The 19706-nt window shown below is 41.9% G+C and overlaps 1 long non-coding RNA gene across 1 annotated transcript; it reads left to right on the plus strand.

The window, feature by feature from the left end:
- The first annotated feature begins 8043 nt into the window (after window positions 1-8043).
- On the plus strand, window positions 8044-8691 carry LOC116034486. Its single transcript, XR_004101110.2, has 4 exons — window positions 8044-8217; window positions 8375-8407; window positions 8522-8554; window positions 8646-8691. It is a non-coding gene; the product is annotated as an uncharacterized LOC116034486 (long non-coding RNA).
- Window positions 8692-19706: the final 11015 nt, after the last annotated feature.

Raw genomic sequence — 19706 nt, forward strand, 5'->3', positions numbered from 1 at the left:
GTGGCACATGACCTAAGCTTGGGAGAGAAAAGATTGGTGATGCAGCTGGATGCCCTTCACTCTCTTATATACCATATACAGAAGCTTTATGGATTTCCAGGGAGAAACAATCAGGTATGCAATGCTGTAAAGAACTTAACTTCTAACTTCAGTTAGGAAGAAAAATCATCATTCATTCTTCTGACACTATATGGTGCCTTATCAATTATCAAGGTGATTATGTGGATTTTAATGACAAATATCCAAAAACTTACTATTTGTTATGTCAGATTAATGTGACATATTTGCTGACTGGAACCATCCTAAAAGTGATCCCTGTAAAAATTGGACAAGTGGACAAGCTCTCAATCACTTTAATCATATTTGCTGTGATGGACAAGCTCTCTATCAGCCTAACTGTATCAAAGAGTGAAAGAGGAGACAACATGGTGTGCAACTTAATCAGCATAATTGTATGAAGACAATCGCCATTCACCCATCTGACACACTCTGGGATCAAAGAAATAACAAGTTGATTTATAAAAGCTAAGCAACTAGTGGTAATTCATGAATGGGATATAAATAAATACATACATATGAAACAAATGTTTAAGTTAGCACCCTGAGCTGTATGTAATGATCATATATTGTATACCATGTTTCACCTTGTATAAATTATAATATACTGACTAATTAATAAACTCTACCATTTACTATTACTGGATGTCATTTGCTTCATTATAAGTTTTCAGATCAAACATCTAAATGACTGAAAATTTTTGTTCTTGTAACCACATTTCTAACATTTTAGGACTCAAGCGTGCCATAACGGTGTCATGTGATAAACTACTGCAGTACACCTTAAGAACAAATATTACTAAAACCACTTACAGAACATTGCAGATATACATTTAAAATCCATAAATTCACATTGACACTACCACTGACTAACTGTGTAAACATTTTGACCACATTTTGCACATGACCATACACTATTCAGCCATGTGCTAGGTTTTGACCTAATCTTGTTTAACTTTAAAGTGGCTATATGTAACTTTCAGTTTGTGTTGATTTTAGCTGCCGCTTTGGACAAAAGTAGTAGTGTTTTTACCACACCTGCTGTCGTAAAGGTCTTTTCTTTACAATGCTGTATTGTCCACTGTATGTTACTGAGTTAATGTTACGGGGAGGTCATATAGTTGTGATGAATATTTTGTTCAGACAAAAAAAATCATTCATTTACAATAAGAGAATACGTTATAGATGCATCGTTGCATTTCAAGTGTTGCATACGGTAACTTACTAGCCTACTTTAGATGTATCGTGAGCTAAACCGGTCATCACTGTCACTGTGTCACGAGTAGGGGTGTCAGATTCTCCAAATCCTCGATTCGATTACATTTTTGATTCTAAGGTCACGGTTCGATTCGATTCTCAATTTTTACATTAATTTCTTTTAAAGCACAGGTTGCTATGCCATTATTTGAAGATTTAATGCTCAAATGCAGCCTTAAACATTATCTAACAAGTGTAGTGAAGCAGCTCTGTTGTAAAGGCTAATGGTGCTCAGTTAGCACAATTACATCATGTTAGAAAGCAGAGCTGAAACGATTTGTCAAAAAATAAAGTAACAAAAGTGTTAGCCACGATGCTAACGGCATTGATAACTAAGCCAAACGGTGCTGTCATTGCTATCGAACGTTGTCACTCACTGGAAATCCAAAATACTTCCACACCAGCGACTTCAGTGAAAGAGGAGGGGGTTCAAGTTCTGTCAATGGGTCTCCTGCATCTGCAGTTGCTATCTTTTGACTGGCTGTAGCTAAGTTACGCTGCGGATCCACTTTTGCGACACGACTGAAGCATGGTGTCGCAACTCCTGCCCTCAGCATTTTTGTAGTAGGACGTCTAGAAGGACCTGCGAGAGACTTCCCCCAGTCTCCCCTGTGCCCTACTTCTATTGGATAGTCGCGTTCAACGGATTAATTTGCATAAAGATGGGCATCGGCCAGCTTTTTGACATTTTTTCAAATGCAGCGCCACCTTCCCGGGATGCTTTGCGGGCGCGTTAAAGTCGCTTGACGTCACCCATAGGAATAAAGTGGAGTGTGGCATGACAGAAATGTCGCATGGCAAGGTGGAGCTGCACGGTTAGAAGAGTTTGACTCGCAGCACTTCAACATGTGTGTGTTTTTTTCCGCTTGACAAGCCGACCGGACGTTCCTTTTTTTAATTTGAAGTTCGAGATTCGAGATCGGTCTATTTCTAATTAAAATCAATATCGTGACACCCTTAGTCACGAGCCAAAGCATTAAGAGTTTGTTGTAGCAACCAACATAATAATAACGTAGATTTATATAGCGCATTTCATGAAACCCAAGGACGCTTTACATAACTACAGGGGGACCAGGGAAAAGAAAATAGTAGGCCAACACAAACACGGACTAAAAGGAATAACACGTCCGCGCTAAATGGAAGGGGGATGTAATTTAATGTAGGCTACTGACGTACAACCACATCGCGCAATCTAAAGTTATTTTATGAATGAAACAGACGTTTTTGAATCATTTACAATCCTGTAATTGTCTCCATCTGTTGAAAGCCCAACCGAGATCGACTCGATTTTGCCCGTTGTCTTTAACTTTCCCTTTTAGCTTTTAGTTGTTCTTCGTTTAATTTCCTTTTTTTCTGTGACGGCACTGCCCCAGTATCAGCCATAACTACAACAGATAACTTCTCAAATAAAATTAATATACAATTAGGCCTATATAAAGAAATCTCCTGCTTCCTTTTACCTGGCTGGATACACTAACACAGGCTTTTCAGGTGTTACACCAAAATCAGTGACGCATCAGAATGTGTGCTCTGTAGCACCGTCTACCTGCCGTAAATCAGACCCGGGCAGAGGCATTAATAAAAACTATATGAAACTAGCGTTCTTTTCACTGTTAGTCTCGTTTGCTGTTACAGGTCATTTATGATCATCAGATGAAACATTACACAGTTTCAGAAACATGTAAAAGTTACATATAGTCACTTTAACTTAACATTTACCTATTTTAATATTATTATTATTACTACGTATATTATCATGACTTACTGAACAACAATCTGGCATTTGAAAGGAATTTACAGAGAAATTCTACTGTAAATATTTACTTATTCTAATATTAAGGGATAGTGCATGACCATTACTGAGCAACAAAGCTGCAGGTTTGGGGGAAGATCGGGTAATGAGTTCTGTTTTCTACAGTTTCTACAGTAGCTGAACTGAACTATCTCACAGCAGAGGAAGGTAGGATAGGACAGAAAGAGATGTAGAAGATAATGGATTTGAACTCCTGTCCCAGTGTAACTGTCAAAAACAGTCAAGAAGACACAGTCATTGAAATGTGTAGAGATCTTGTTCCCACAATATAGTGATGTGTTTACACAAAGTGATTCTGTTCTTCTGGGATAACAATCTCTTAACACATTACACGTTTATGGGTCTTTTTACCACAATATAGTATCTTCAGAATAAATAATATGTAAAATAAATATGGATCTTGTCCGATCCATCCATTATTTTTAACCTGTTTATCTTGTTCAGGGTTGCAGGGAGCTGGAACCTATAGCAGCACACAGTGGATGAGAGGCGGGGTACACCCTGCACAGGGAGACTGTCTTCCCCCGATAAACACTCCCATAGGTCGTTTGTTCAAGCAGCAATAACCTATATTTACGTTTATAGTGACAGCGTCCTCTAGTGGCTGTAGTAGTTATTACAGGAGCAAAGCAGGAGGTAAGGTGACGAAGTATCAGAGTACCAAATTTCCTCGTAAAACTTGATTTATGGTTCTGCAGAGCTTTCGCCGTAGCCTACATAAGTGCCTGATGTTTATACTTGTGCGTTGGTGTGTGTGTCGAGCAGGCAAGTGTGTGTGTGGGGATTATGGCGAGTGGATTGTGTCATTCAAAGGATACCCAGGAGAAGGAGAAGGAGCAGGTTCCCCTCCCCGTCGCTGCCAAACCGTTGTTTTTTTAAATTGATTTAATAAGGATTGCAGACGAGAGACCAGCGGCGACTAGGCGCCGAGTGCATGTTAGAAACATTTTCAGATAGCCATGTGGTGACGGTGTATGTTAGAATTCTCATACAAATTTACAACTTCTTATGACGTCAGAACTAAGTACGTCGTCAGTGTGACTTTCCCCCTAACTTTATTGATCACAGTACAGTACATATATTCTCATCGTCTAGATTCACATTTTGTTTTTTTGCTTACTTTCTGGTGCTTATGTGTTACTAATTAATGTGTGGCTAATAATATATCATGCTTATAAAAAAGTATTAAAATGATGAATGAACACTCGGAACGTTTGTTCGTAATGTCTCTATGGCAATAAGAGACAGATAGCATTAGCTATCTTAGCTCAGCCGTCCAAACAACAATCATAAATAAAACCAATTTGGTATATTTAAACAAAATCCACAACAATCATCAACTGTCTTACGCCTAAGGACCTTAACGAAGGTAAAGTCACAAGATATATGATCAAAATCATAAAAATAACAGCTTATATAGCTGGGAAGCTAGCTAGCCTTAGTGACAGTTGCGTCCACTTGTTACCTAAAATGAACGTCAATTCACTCAAAAAATACAAACAAATCAACTATTAAGGGTATTCTACTAACGTTAAAACAAATATGAAGGTGCTTGAGTGACATTTACCCATTACAGAATAAATAATTCAGTGATTTGGCTTGGTCTTCATAGCTTTGCTGGGCTTATTGCCAACTAGCTAAAGAACAGAGTGCCAGCCCACACAGTGTACTTTTTTTTATTGGGGGTATCTGCAAAGATACTTGATAAATAAAGAACTTCTATTTTGGATTTTTATCAGAAACTGCTTTATTGGCCAAGTAAGTGTAAACACAAGGGAATTCGAGTTTGGCTTTGTGTTGCTTTCAACACAGAAACAGACATAACGTTACGGCTAAAAACAAAGATGAACAAGGTAACGTTAAACACGAACGTTTGACTACTATGTACATGTAGCAGGTTGATTGGTCACTATGCTTTCAATCACACTCACTCTTTGGACCAACCAGGAAGTAACTGCATGTTATATAGGCAGGGGGTTTGTCCTCTTGACACTCTCTACTCTTTGTTGCCGGAGCCACATTTCCGCTCCGTGTCCCACGGTGCGGTTACAGGAATTCTACAGCGTCTCCCTGTCACAAACTCGACTCCTGTTTGGAGTATGGATGTATTGGTAACGCTGCGTTGAGTTTTGCTGCTGCCCTGTGTAGCTGTACTATTGGTGGTGCATTGGTGCGAAGCTCCATGACGGGGTTTGTAAACTGCTTCGCCGGCCCTGGTATCTGCACTAGCCCCTTCCCTCTCCACCACGCTGCTGTTTTGTCTCAACCGACTTCTGATTCAACGGGTTATTTGCATGAGCTCACTCCAGGCTTTGAACGCCTCCACGCGCCTTTCAGCGCCGAATCCACGCGCCTTTCAGCGCCAGGATCTGTTGCCCAACTGGGCAAGCCCTAATACCAGGGATAGGGCTGGTATTAGATTGAGTGATTGTGACACAGGCGATAGTTTTGCCTTTCTTTGGCCTGCCCGTGTTTATTAATAATGTGTGTGGAGATTGGGGTCTATCATGTTTATGGGTTTCTTTGTTAAATTAGAATTAAGTGATTTTTGGTTAATTTCTATTTCTTTTTGTTTAAGTTCTGATAAAAGACTTTCATTTCTGTTGAAACTTTATGGTTTATTTGTTGTTAATCTTTGGTTATTTTTGTTTGGCTCTAGACAGCTATTAAGTCACTTTCGGCTGCCTAGATTTGCCTTAGATTGAAGTTGTTTTTCATTTATTTTTGGTTTATTGATTTATTTTCCCCCCAATAATTGAGTGTTCTTTCTCCCACAGTTGCTGAGTGCCGGAGGTGGTGGTGTCGGTGTCCCCGGTGGTGGTGTCTCCCTCGCGTGTGCTGTGTTTCCTATGGCGTTATATTAGTGCCAAATGTCGACAGCTCAGTGAAACATCTTCACAAGCACAGTGATATTAATTCACACGTACAGACACAGCAGCGAGCGAGGAAAAAACAGCAGCGAGCTAGGAACAAACAGCTGCGAGCGAGGAAACAACAGCTCCGAGTACACAAAACAACCACTTGGGGGCATATGCGCTCTCTGTGCTTTTATTTTGCTCGCTTGCATCAGTCGACCTCCAATTTTGACAGGTTGTGGGAGGGAACAAACGCTGGCCCTCTTGTGATTGGTCATTTCCCACACGGTAGCCCAGGAAGGATGGACCTTGGTCTTGACTGTAGACAGTAAATGGTCTTGACCATAAAAAGCCAGGGAAAAAGAGGCCTTGCCTTGACAAAGACGACAGGACGGTTTATGATGTAAAGGCTCGGACACACAGAGCCGATAATCGGCCGTTGGACAGTCTGGCGAGGTCAGTGACTTGAGTCCGAGGGGCCATTGTCCGTCCGAGGGGCCGTCGTCCTTCATTTTGGCCGATTTGACATGTATAATTGGCGGGGCGGGCACTTCCGGCAGTCGGACTCAAATGACCCATGTGATTGGTAGTGCTAACCCGGAAACGGGGAGCGGAATGAGCGTGACTAGAGTCTCTCAAAATCTGACGAAAATCTTTAAAACTGACCTTTGTTGATCTGAAATGAAGACAGATTCAGCAACTGCATGGTCTATTTCTCGCTTAAAATGTTTTCAGAAACACGTTTCGGTGAACTATTTTAGTACAATATGAGATCATATTCTGAACAAGCCGCCATGACCATGACCGGTTTTCATTTTTGGGCGACAATACAGATTAGCGCTGCCTGCTGGAGACATATTACGTCTCGTCTCTTCGGTGTGTTCTGAGGCATTTTTTTGACCAACTCGGGGAGACTGATCAGTCCAACTGCCTTTTCTGCCGACGGTTGGCTGTCTGGTTGGTGTGTAAGCAGCTTAAGTCGCTGTTGGCTTAAGCTAAAGCTGTTCTTAAATGCGGAAAAAACACTACCTTGTGTGTTGTGTCAATTCGTATTAAAGTGTATATTTAGGAGATATGTCAGTGCAGGTGACAACAACGTTATGTTTTTAGCATGTTAACGTGTATTGTTATGTTAACATTAGTCAGCAGTCAATAATGTTAGTTAAGATTAATGTTAGTGTTTGAATAACTACCATTAACGTTACCGTTAGCGCCCTATGTCTTGCAGGTAACATTACGTTATAAAGTTTTTAGCTGCATCTTAATTCGTATCAAAGTATCACATATATTTCTAAAATATGTGAGTGTAGGTGACGGCAACGTTAACGTTACTTATTTTTTAGCAAAATGTAATTTATTAACTTTAGTTAATGTTAGCAGGGAGTCAAGCGTTAACGTTAACATCAGTGTTTAAGTAACGTTAACGTTAATTGCCGGTAATGTTAGCTCCCTATGTCTGGCTAGTAAGTTAACCTAACGTTAACGTTATATTAAGTTTTAAACTGCAGCATTGTTAGGCTAGCATGAATAGTCTGTCACAGAATAAAGCAACATTGCTAGACTTTGTACGTTAAGTATTAACGTTATAATACTTTTTGTTAATGTTAGCCACAAGTTGAAGGTAACTTCAGAAAATGGCAGACCAAAATGAAGTGAGAACCTTATTCTCAATGTTCAAAATGTAGTTTTACATTTGTCTTAATCGTTAGTTTGTGGCGTTGTTTGTTTCTAATGAGATGTTCGAATTTCTCCCTAATCCTCCAGGACAATTTACACAAGATGGCCAACAATATAGTGGCCATGTTGAGGACCACCTTGGGCGGTAAGTTAACATTTTGAGTTAAATAACTTAACCCGGCTATGTGTATATGTATATATATATATGCAGTTTAATGTCCCAAGTCCCCCATGCGAAAAAATGGCAGGACGACCACATTCTCCAGAAAGTATTGTGACTAGCTAATTGTGATATGTTAAATTAATGACAAATTAAAAAAAATGATTTCTGACACTGAACTGCACATATACCGGGCTGAGCTGTTCAAGTCCTGGGGAGGCAAGGGCTGTCTGTATGTAATACCTATACAACACCGACTGGACATGTCTCCCCTGCCTTACACGCCACGGGAGTTTGAGGCAATGCCAAAAGCCTGGTGTGTGTCGTGCAGTAAACATGTGCCGTTGCAGCTATTAAGTCTGCATGTGGAGACCTGTACGAAGCCGTAAGTTGATGAAGTATGACACCCTGATTCAAAAGGTGTATAAACCATACTCCTTATATAAACCATATTCATCCTTCTCTATTCAGTGTACAAGTTGGTATTATCTTTAAAACTAAGTATTGAAAGAAAAAATTGTAATTCCTCTGTGTTCATGTTTATGTATTTAATAGATCCACTCTGACAGTGATGATGTTGATGAAGGGGTAAGCTATCAAAATCATTGTCTTGAATCAAGGTCATAAATGGCTGTTATTGAGCCACAGATTGATGATTACATTTCTGAAATATGATGTGAACGACCCAATGATGTTTTACAGGCTCTACTGCAGCAATCTAATTTGGAGAGTATGGTGAGCTGCCTTCAATCTCCTCTTCACCAACCCCCCTTGCGTATTTACATTTAGGGCTACACTAAGTTTCTAACATTTATCCTTTTTGCAGGATTCCACAGAGCTTCCATCCTGCTCCCAAGTTCCTGATGTTAAAGTAAGAACAAAACTCTACAAACCTTGAATGCATATGGGGGTCTGCATATGGGTCTATTTCTTTCTCTTCATTTTAAATTGTTACATTGTGTTTCGTTAGCAGTTATGAGAAGCAATGTTAACTATATTTTGTTTATATCAGACAACATGTCCAATATGTCAGGAATGGATTCCCTCTGACATTGTGGAAATCCACGCAAGCATATGTGGTGAAAGGTATTTCTCAATTTGCCTGGACATTTTCTGAAGTACAATTTCTGTATTGCACAGTTCTTTTATCTTGCTATGCAGTTGACTAAGTCTTAGCCTTTAGTATAACTACAATGCGTTGCATATGTTTACACAGAGTTTGTAATGAAACTGAGGAGAGCCAGGCACATCCGACTAAAAGGTACATACAAATAAATATTCCCTCCGAAGGTATGATAAAGTTCATATGAATTAGAATTATCTGGACGGTTTTGTTTCTCTCTTTTTCCAACATTTTAGGCATTTCTGATGTCATCAGAGTACTCCATGAAAGGGTGGACAACACAACTATATTCAGCATCTGTGTGACAGACATATGGGGATGAAGCAGTGGCAGCGCCAGAAGAAAGCGTCCCCCAAAAACCCTCTCAGGGTAACATTCCTCGGAGAGGCCGGGATTGACAAAGGGGCTCAGAGGAAGGAGTTTTTAACTGGTAATTTCTTTTCTTTTCATTAAATAATTCAATGCTTAAGAATTAAGAAATAATAAATTCTGTGTTCTCTTGACTTAATGTGTGTTGAGGCTCATTAGTTACATAAATGCTGTTCAAATTGGTCATGTCTTCAGATGGTAGATTACATGTATGTAATTTTTCTATTTGAAAAAGAAATGGTGGCAGGTATACAGAGCAAATTTTCTTCGTGGGAGGGGACAATGGCAAAACCCCCAAGTATTCAATGACCGACATGGACAAACACCACTTCAAGTAGGATATATACAGATATGGCATTCTGTATAACCATTCTATGTTACAGAAACAGGCCCCACTTATTATGTTCACATGCACAAAGGTGCTCACATTGATTGCACATGAATAATTATTTTATTATTTGTTTTCTGGATGGAATATAGGACTGTTGGAGAGATATTGGCAGTGAGCATTGCTCAAGGTGGACCACCACCAAATTTCTTCATGGACTGGTGTTACAACTACATGTCCACTGGAGAACTGGACCAGGAAGCGATCACTGAGAGGGCTGTTACAGACCCAGAACTCATCGATTTAATACAAGAGGTAAGCATGTCTTTTATGTGTGGGTGGTATAAATCGTTTATAAATTATTATTAATTGCACACTTTTCTGACTATTAGGATGCAAAACAATTTCAAAAATTTCCAAACAATATGAGCCAACCCTTCCTTGTGAAAAACAGCATATGTGAATTTCAAACAACACATTGGCCCTCATTTATCAACCTAACGTAGAAACCAGCGCAGATATGAGCGCAGAAATCATCTTACGACAGGCTTCACATGTGATTTATGAAACGTTCGTATCACACCAATCAGCGTGTAAGAATGGTCGTACATTGATTAATGCAGCGGCTGGAAACGATCATAATTTAAATATTCTCGGTTTTGAGGCCTCGCCCCTACAATTTACGACATGGCGAGACGTAATCCGGCTAAGAAGCGGCACTTTTCAGAGATGGAGATTGAAACCCTGATGTCTCAGGTTCATTTGCATTAACGTGTGTACTATTTGGCAGCCTGAAAACTGGTATTAAAGGCTGTAGAAAGAATGTGGAATGGAAAGAGATCACTGATGCAGTCAACAGTGTTGCCGTAGTAAATCAGACTCCAGCTGAAGTTTATTTAATTTTTACATCCTTGACACATGTATGCTATAGTCCTAATAGTAATATACAGGCTTATATTGCAATCTCTTAGGCCTACATGGTGTACCTATATTTAAATAAACACACATTAGCCTAGTCTTTTATTTTACTCGTGTTTTTTTCATGAGTCAGAGCCAGGCAACAGCTGTGAGGGAGAGCACGCGTCCTCCGCCCCCCGTGCTGGACCACCACCCCGACCCTGTCTCCTGACAGCAGAGGGGCTGGAAAAACAAGCCGAAATATGTCGGTCAATGGCAGAAATAAATCGTTCACTATGGCCATTAATGACACTTTAAAAGAGAAACGAAAACCTGAAGAATAAATAAAAATGTCATCATGTTTCCTGTATTGAGTATCATTGCCAAACATAACACTAGCCTATAACTTTTGAAAGCGAGGAATAATATCCTGTCTCCTTCGTATAGCCCCCAGTTGGGGCTGCGTTGGACACGGCTCTCTGGGCATCGGGTCATCTGGCTCCATCACTACATTTATGGCACCGTTTTCCTGCGAGATGTTGTGCAGAAACCCACAGGCTAAAACAATGTTGCAGACTTTTTCTGCCGTGTATAGTAGGGTCCCCCCCCCGCTGATGCAAGCCATCTGCCCTTAATCAATCCGATGGAGCGCTCCACCGTGGCCCGTGCGCACATGTGTGCACTGTTGTACCGGCGCATAAAGGTCTTCTAAAAGAGCCAGATCTGCCATTGCTGATAAGTGATCAACTGATGACTTCTCCTCCTGTTAAACTGATTATACGCTGCACTGCAAGTCCACACTGACTCGAAAACTTGCGTACACGAGTTCAGACCAGACATGAGATTTTATCGCAGCCTACACTCACCTTCAAATTGATATATGCCTTGCTTTGCGTAGGAATCAGCGTACGCCCATCCTACACCTGTTTTAGGTTGTACGCACGTTTCATAAATGAGGGCCAGTGTGTTCACAGTGTGTTTTTTTTTCCCTCTAAGATTCGGGCAGCTGCCAACACATCCCTGATGGAGTACACAGACAGGATTTTGTCATGTGGATTCAGTATCCATTGAAAAAAAAGGAAGACATTTTGCGGTAGGATATTTCCTTTAATATGTAAGGTCAAACTTCAGAATGGAACTGGACTTGTTTTTGAACCTCTTTTATTTTACAGATCTATTGTCCTATACTCAACAGTGAGGTTACTTCCTATGCTCCAGCAAATCTGCTCCGGGATGAAGCTGTATGGCCTCCTCAGCTTGGTCCAGAAAGAAAAAGACATCTGCAGACAGCTCTTTGTACTTGGATCGTTTAGCAAGGTAAGCAATACATATTGTTCAATAATTCTACACTGAATGTTGTCCAAGAATTCTACATTAAGCAATTGTGTTTGTTCTTTTTGGTGAAATTAAGGTGGATGCTGATTTCTTGGTGAAGTCACTATCACCTGTCTTCAGTGAGAAGGGTACAATGAGGCGTCAGAGAGAGTGCAGTGGTCAATTTTCTGCAGGACTTCATACAGGACATAGAGGACGAAGGTAAATTTGTACTAATTGTTAATGTCATACCAGAGTAGGTAATTCTAACTTTTATGTAGACAATTTTGTTTACTCAATTATACCACTTAATTTATACTTCCTTTTCGTCTGTTTTCTCAGAAGAAGGAATCAACACGGTCTTACTTGAAAGTGTTGCCGAGGGTGAAGGTGACAAGTAGCAGTGCTAATTAATGTGGGCAAGTTCTGTCAGTGGCTGACAGGGCAAGCACACATACCCATACTCAAATCTTTAATAAAAATTTGTTATTAATGTTTAATCGGCGCTGTCTCACCATCACATTGTCTGCTACAGAGCACAGGAGATGGCCCGACTGCATGGAATACAGGATAGCATCAAATACCCTAGCATTAGATAACTGCAGAACACAGTGTAAATAACTAAATATATGTCTTTAATACTGTGCATATATCATTAAATGTCAAAGTCTGGAAATAGAGCCGTTAAGCTCTTGCGCAATCGTTACCCGTAATGTCCTCGGTATCAGTCCGAACTTTAATACTGTTCGTGACAAAACCTACGTGAAGAAAAGTGTGTTTGCCTATTAGACTTTCGTCTTCAAATTATATCTCGGGGTGAGGCATACCACTAGTTGATGCTGTGATTTTGGCACGGTGTTAACAATCACAAATTGTTGTAAACATAAATACTGCGGTGACCCCCGTGCGTAATGCTGCATGATGGCACTGCTGGCCCTGCAGGAGGACTAACCCCCAATGGAAGAAACGGGAGAGAAAGAGGCTTCAGGGACCATGACGATGACTGGCTAATATGCCGATTTAGATTCCCTAAAGCTGCGCTCTTGGATCTCTGTACTGAATTGAGTCCAGTAGAGAGGGCAACGCGCAGGAACCGTGCCATCCCGGTCCAAATACAGGTCCTCGCCACTCTGGGGGCAACCGGCTGTTTCCAGAGGGAAATGGTAGACAGCTAAGTGTTTTATATAAATATTACATACAATCTTCAACTTTATCACTGGATAGCCTATAATATATAGTTCTGTTAAATCTTATCCTATAGGTCTGGTATATCGAAGCTGTCCCCGAGTGTCATAATGCCTGCCGTTTTGGAAGGTATAAGTAGTCTATAGATGAGGTTTCCCTACATGTAACGACCTCAGACTCGAGACTGGTGGACTCAAATGCACGACTCTTAACTCAGTAGAAAGTTTTAACAAAAAGTTTACTTGGCAAAAAAGATTCAACATAAAGCGCTCACAAAGAGGATCAGTCACTATACAAAAGCAATAAACAAAAACCTGGAAACATGAAGGTATGGCTAGAAATCTTGACGACACTTTCACGTGGAACGAACAAGATGAACTGGCACAAGACAAAGGGAGACAAGGAACATTTATACATGAGGTTGGGGAAAACAGGTGAAAACAATCAGGGGCGGGGTAGACAATCACACTGGCGGGAAAATCACACAAAGGGAGGAAGTCAGGGTCTGAAACAAGAGGGAAAGTGAATACAAACTAAAACAGGAAGTGCACAACAAGACAAAACATGAGTGACTACACTTAACAAACTTGACGAGACATAACAGTACCCCCCCTCTAGGGCCGACTCCCGACGGCCCAGGAGCCTCCGGGTGGCATGCATAAAAGTCCCTGATGAGATCCTTGTCCACAATGAAACGTGAAGGGATCCATGAACGCTCTTCAGGACCGTAACCCTCCCAGTCCACCAGGAACTGGGTGCCACAGCCACGGCGACGGACAGCCAGGAGCTTCCTGATGGTATACACCAGACCGCCATTGATGATCCGGGGGGGAGGAGGAGGAGCGGAGGCGGGCACCAGAGCGCTGTCCTTGACCGGCTTGATCTTGCTGACATGGAACGTGGAGTGAACCTTCAATGACCTGGGAAGACGTAGACACATCGAAACAGGGTTAATGACTTTAGAGATGGGAAATGGACCCACAAACCTTGGAGCCAACTTCCTGGAATGGACGTGAAGGGGCAAATCCTTGGTGGCAAGCCACACTCTCTGGCCAATCCTGTAGGGAGGAGCTGGTCGTCTGTGTTGGTCCGCCGCCGCTTTTATCCGGGCCGAGCTCCGGAGGAGTACCCGCCGAGCACCAGCCCAAATCCAGCGACAGCGTCCAACCATGGCGTGAGCCGAGGGGACCGTGACTTCCTTCTCATTGGCCGGAAACAGGGGAGGCTGGTAGCCATTGACGCACTGGAACGGTGAGAGGCCTGTAGCAGCCGAGGGAAGGGTATTGTGGGCGTATTCCACCCAGGTGAGGTGGTCACTCCAGGTGGCCTGGTTCTGTGAAACAAGGCATCGGAGACAGGTCTTGAGCTCCTGGTTGAGGCGTTCGGTCTGACCATTGAGTGGTAACCGGAGGACATGCTGACGGTTGCCCCAAGGAGCTGGCAAAACTCCTTCCAATAATGTGAAACAAACTGTGGTCCTCTGTCCGAAACAACATCACTAGGAAAACCATGGATCCTGAAGACATGATTCATCATGACCCCTGCTGTCTCCTTAGCAGAGGGTAACCTGGCAAGGGGAATGAAATGTGTCATCTTAGAAAAACGGTCAACCATCGTCAGGATGGTCGTGTTCCCTTTCGAAGGTGGCAGTCCGGTCACAAAGTCCATGGAGATGTGGGACCATGGCCGTTGAGGAACAGGCAGTGGGTGAAGCAGACCCATTTGGACCCGAGTCAAGGTCTTTCAGGCACATACTGGACAGGCCGCCACATACTTGGAGACAGCCCCTTCCATGGCTGGCCACCAGAACCGCTGCTTGATCACGTACATGGTTCGCTTAACACCAGGATGGCACGTGAGCATGGAGGTGTGAGCCCAGTGGATTACCTTGGAGCGTAATGACACAGGTACAAAAAAACGGTTATGTGGACACCCACTAGGTGCCGGAGTCATAGCATTAGCCTGTTTCACATCGGATTCTATCTGCCAAGAAACCGCTCCAATCACACGGTTCAGTGGAAGGATAGTTTTGGGTTCTTTGGCAATATTCTCAGGGTCATAAAGGCGGGACAGAGCATCTGGTTTAGCATTTTGTGAACCTGGTCGAAAGGATAGGGAGAAGTTGAACCTGTTAAAGAACAGGGTCCATCTAGCCTGACGTGAATTGAGTCTCTTAGCTTTCCTGATGTATTCCAGGTTCTTATGGTCTGTCCAAACAAGAAAGGGTTGCTCCGCCCCCTCCAACCAGTGTCTCCACTCTTCAAGCGCTGCCTTGACTGCCAACAGTTCTTTGTTCCCCACATCATAATTTTTCTCAGCAGGAGTCAACTTACGCGACAGATAGGCGCAGGGGTGTATCCTGTTGTCCTTGGCAGACCTCTGAGACAACACCGCCCCAATGCCTTCATTGGATGCGTCGACCTCAACCATAAACTGCCGTTTGGGATCAGGAACAGTGAGTACCGGGGCCGTGGTAAAACGTTCCTTGAGGCTCCGGAAGGTTTCCTCGGCCTGGGGAGTCCACTGAAAAGATACTTTAGAGGAGGTGAGGGCATGTAGGGGTGCGGCCACAGAACTGAAGTTACGAATAAACTTTCTGTAAAAGTTGGCAAACCCCAGGAACTGTTGAACCTTTTTCCTGATGTTTGGAGTTGGCCAATCGGCCACAGCACTGACCTTAGCCGAGTCCATGTGCACCTGGTTAGCAGAGACAACGTAGCCCAGAAAAGAGATGCATGCTGCATGAATGTCACACTTTTCGGCTTTGACATAAAGTTGGTTCTCCAACAGCTTCTGAAGGACTTGGCGAACATGAACTTCATGGGTAACAGTGTCTGGTGAAAAAATCTAAATATCGTCGAGGTACACAAACACAAAAACATTCAAAAATTCCCTCAAAACATCATTCACAAATGACTGAAATACAGCTGAAGCATTACAAAGTCCAAAAGGCATGACAAGGTACTCATAATGTCCACTTGGTGTGTTAAAACCTGTCTTCCATTCATCTCCTTCTCTGATCCTGATGAGGTGATAAGCATTTCTGAGATCTAGTTTAGTGAAGACCGTGGCTGTTTGTAGCAGTTCAAATGCAGAGGAGATTAACGGAAGTGGGTAACGGTTCTTTACAGTAATGTCATTCAAAGAAATATAGTCAATGCATGGCCTGAGAGAGCCATCCTTCTTACCCACAAAAAAGAAACCAGCACCAGCTGGAGAGGATGATGGACGGATTATCCCAGCCTTCAGTGAAGAGGTGATGTAATCGTCCATAGCTGCCCTCTTGGGGCCAGAGATGGAATAGAGACGCCCCTTGGGGATGGGCGTGCCAGGTAGCAGGTCTACAGCACAGTCAAAAGGTCGATGAGGTGGGAGTGATGTGGCTTTCGTCTTGTTAAAGACCTCCTTTAAGTCATGATAACATGAGGGTACTCATCAGGGGATCTTTTACCGGGCAGGTGGCGAGTCGGTGACCCAATTGTCCACAGTAGAAGCAGCACCCCTCCTGTAGACGGCGCCGTCTCTCTTCTTGAGCGATCTTGGTTCCCCCCAGCTGCATTGGCTCCTCCAATGCACGGGGTGGCGCTGTCGTCCCGGAAACTGCCGACGTGAAGCATGAAGTCCTTGAAGGTTGGATTCCTGGAGTGTGACCCTGGTGACTGTAAGGAGGAACTGCAGTACGACGCCGCTCTCTCTCCCTCTCCCGAAGCCTGTTGTCCACCCGAATCGACATGGCTATGACAATTTCCAAATCCTGGGGAAGCTCAAATGGCGCTAAATGATCCTTAATGGGATCTGAGAGTCCATTCATAAAAGCGTCTACTAGAGCTAGTGTGTTCCACCCGCTATCTGCGGCTACAGTGCGGAACTCAATGGCATAATCTACTACTCGACGGTAGCGCTGCTTTATCTGCATGAGGACCCTAGAGGCTTCACTGGCTGGTGAGGTGTGATCAAATATCTTGCTCATGGTTTCTTGGAAAACCGAGAGTGACTGGCAAATGTTAGAGTCTCTGGACCATTCTGCAGTGGCCCAAGCAGCGGCTCTGTCAATTAAATGTGACACAATGAACGCCACTTTAACCTGATCTGACACAAAAGCAGCCGAGTTATGCCTAAAGTGCAGGTCACACTGAACTAAAAAAGTTCTACAGTCACCTGAGTCTGACCTGAGGGGGGGCACGGCCCTCAAATGCCCCACCATAGCGCCGACACTGGTAGTAATAAGTAATAATTGAAATTTGTCTGATTGCCAAATTGAACATTTTGTATTGGCATTGTCTGTCCAATCAGAGCTTTTGACTGAGTGCCCAGTAACTGTCCTGTTGAATGTTTTTTGCCATGAGTTCTGTCACAATATGTTTGGCATGGAAATATTTCTTTCCAACAGAATGCAGTTTTCTGTTATTTTCAATGTTTAAATAATGTGATACTAGTTACACTGACTGAAATAAAATAAAGTCATCACGGTGAGTGTAAATGGTTATCTGGGTCATTATTCTAATGTTATACAAGTTATACTTAACCCTTAGAACTCCAGCCATTTTTTGCAGGTTTTTGCATTACTATGTTTTAGTGATTTTTTTTTTTTTTTTAAACATGTATTTATTGGGTTTTCATTTTCTTTACAACATAAACAAGCACAGCAACAAACAAAAACAGAACAGACAGCATGCACCAACAGCGCACACAAACAGAGCAATCGCACATAGCGCATCCACCTCCCACCCCCCCTCCCACAACAAAGGGATCACAACAGTTATGTTAAATGAATACAAAATCGAGATGAAAGTAGTATGTAAGTATGTAAATGTATGACAAATTCTGCATCCATATACACATATAATGCACTAGAATACTAAAATTATATGTGTGCACCTGAGCACGGATTTACACAATAATGAATAAACATAAAATATGAATAAATAAATTTATAAAAAAAAAAAAAAAAAAAAAGAAAAAGTGGGCACAGCCACAGTAACAATCAAGTCAGTTCCTCGCTCCCTCCATCACTTCGTGTACTTTCATTTTCCAGAAAATTATAAAAAACTCTCCAGATACTCCAATCCAATCGATACTGTTTTTTTGTGAAATAACTTATCTTTTCCAATGCCAGATAGGAAGTCACTCCGTTTAACCATTCAGAAATACCACAGACAGATGTTTTTTTCCACGACCTAGCAATGCACCTTTTAGCTTCTAAAAGGCACATACCAATTAAAGATTTTTCATCATTAGTTATCACAAAATTGACAGGGTAAATGTTTAGGATACATAACTTAGGATCAGTAGGTATCACCTTGCCAATAATACGACCAATAATGTTCAGTACCGCTCTCCAGAAGCGTACAACCTGTGGACAGCTCCACATACAGTGCAACAATGATCCCTTCTGATGGCTACATTTAATGCACGTATCGGGAATATTTGGGTTAAGGTGATGCAGCTTGATGGGAGTAAAGTACTGTCTACTCAGCCATTTATATTGCAACAGTATAGAATGTGTGTTTACAGATTGGGTTTTTACCAAAGAGCAGGCTTTTGACCATTCTACCTCTGATACATTTTCATCTAAATCCACATTCCAGGCCCGTAAAATATTATTTGAAGACTCATTAGATCCGCTAACAAACAGATTGTAAAGCACAGACACTTGTCCCTAGCTGATAAATATTTTAAAGTGATGTCTTCTAAAATGGACAAGGGGGGGAGTGCCAAGCTATTACACTGCTTAGATAGAACATCATTTCTGATTTGGAGATATTTAAAAAAATGTTTTGTAGGAATGCCATATTTGGCTTTAAGATCTTCAAATGACATAAATTCCTTTCCATTGTACAAATCAAATATTTTAGCAAGACCTTTGGAGGACCAAAGTTTAAAACCCGGGTCTGCCCTGCCTGGGTGAAAGTCATTATTACCAAAAATGGCCGTGAATTGGGAAAGCCGTTTTGTCATACCCCAGTAAGCAATGGCATTATGCCAAATTCTTATCGTGTTTTTCAGGAAAGGATTTTTGGTATTTTTAAGATGCTTTTTTTTATCTGCCGAATACATGTACAAATGCAATGGCACTGTGATATTCTGGGATTCCATTACAACCCAAGCTGGGGGATGGTCGTTGACAAAGTAAAACATACCAGCCCTAATCTGTGCTGCCCAAAAGTACCATAAGAAATTCGGAAATTGCAGTCCACCCCTGTCATATGGTAAATACAACAAGGAAAGTCTGAGTCTAGGCCGTTTGTTGTTCCAAATGAAGTTTGTGAATGTTTTGTTATATGGGTAATTTGGTCCATCTATTTATCAATTGTGTGACGTTCTCCACAAGGGGGTCATAATTAACTGAAATCATTTTGTCAATAGTAGGGGTGATTTTGACACCTAAATAAGTAAAACCCTGTTTTGACACAGTAAATGGTGTAGAGATTGGGGGACTATTTCTCTCATTTTCTGTCAAAAACATTATCACTGATTTACTATTGTTTACTTTATAGCCTGAAAAGGTACCAAATGTTCTCATCAACTTCAGCAGGCTAGGTAGTGTTTTTTCCAATCTGGAACAAAATAAAATGACATCATCCGTGTACAGCGAGATACAATGTTCTATGTCTCCGACTTTAATTCCTGTAATGTCAGCATGCTTACGAATTGCCATGGCAAGTGGCTCA

The sequence above is a fragment of the Sander lucioperca genome, chromosome 6, assembly GCF_008315115.2.
Source record: "Sander lucioperca isolate FBNREF2018 chromosome 6, SLUC_FBN_1.2, whole genome shotgun sequence".
Lineage (NCBI taxonomy): Eukaryota > Metazoa > Chordata > Actinopteri > Perciformes > Percidae > Sander > Sander lucioperca.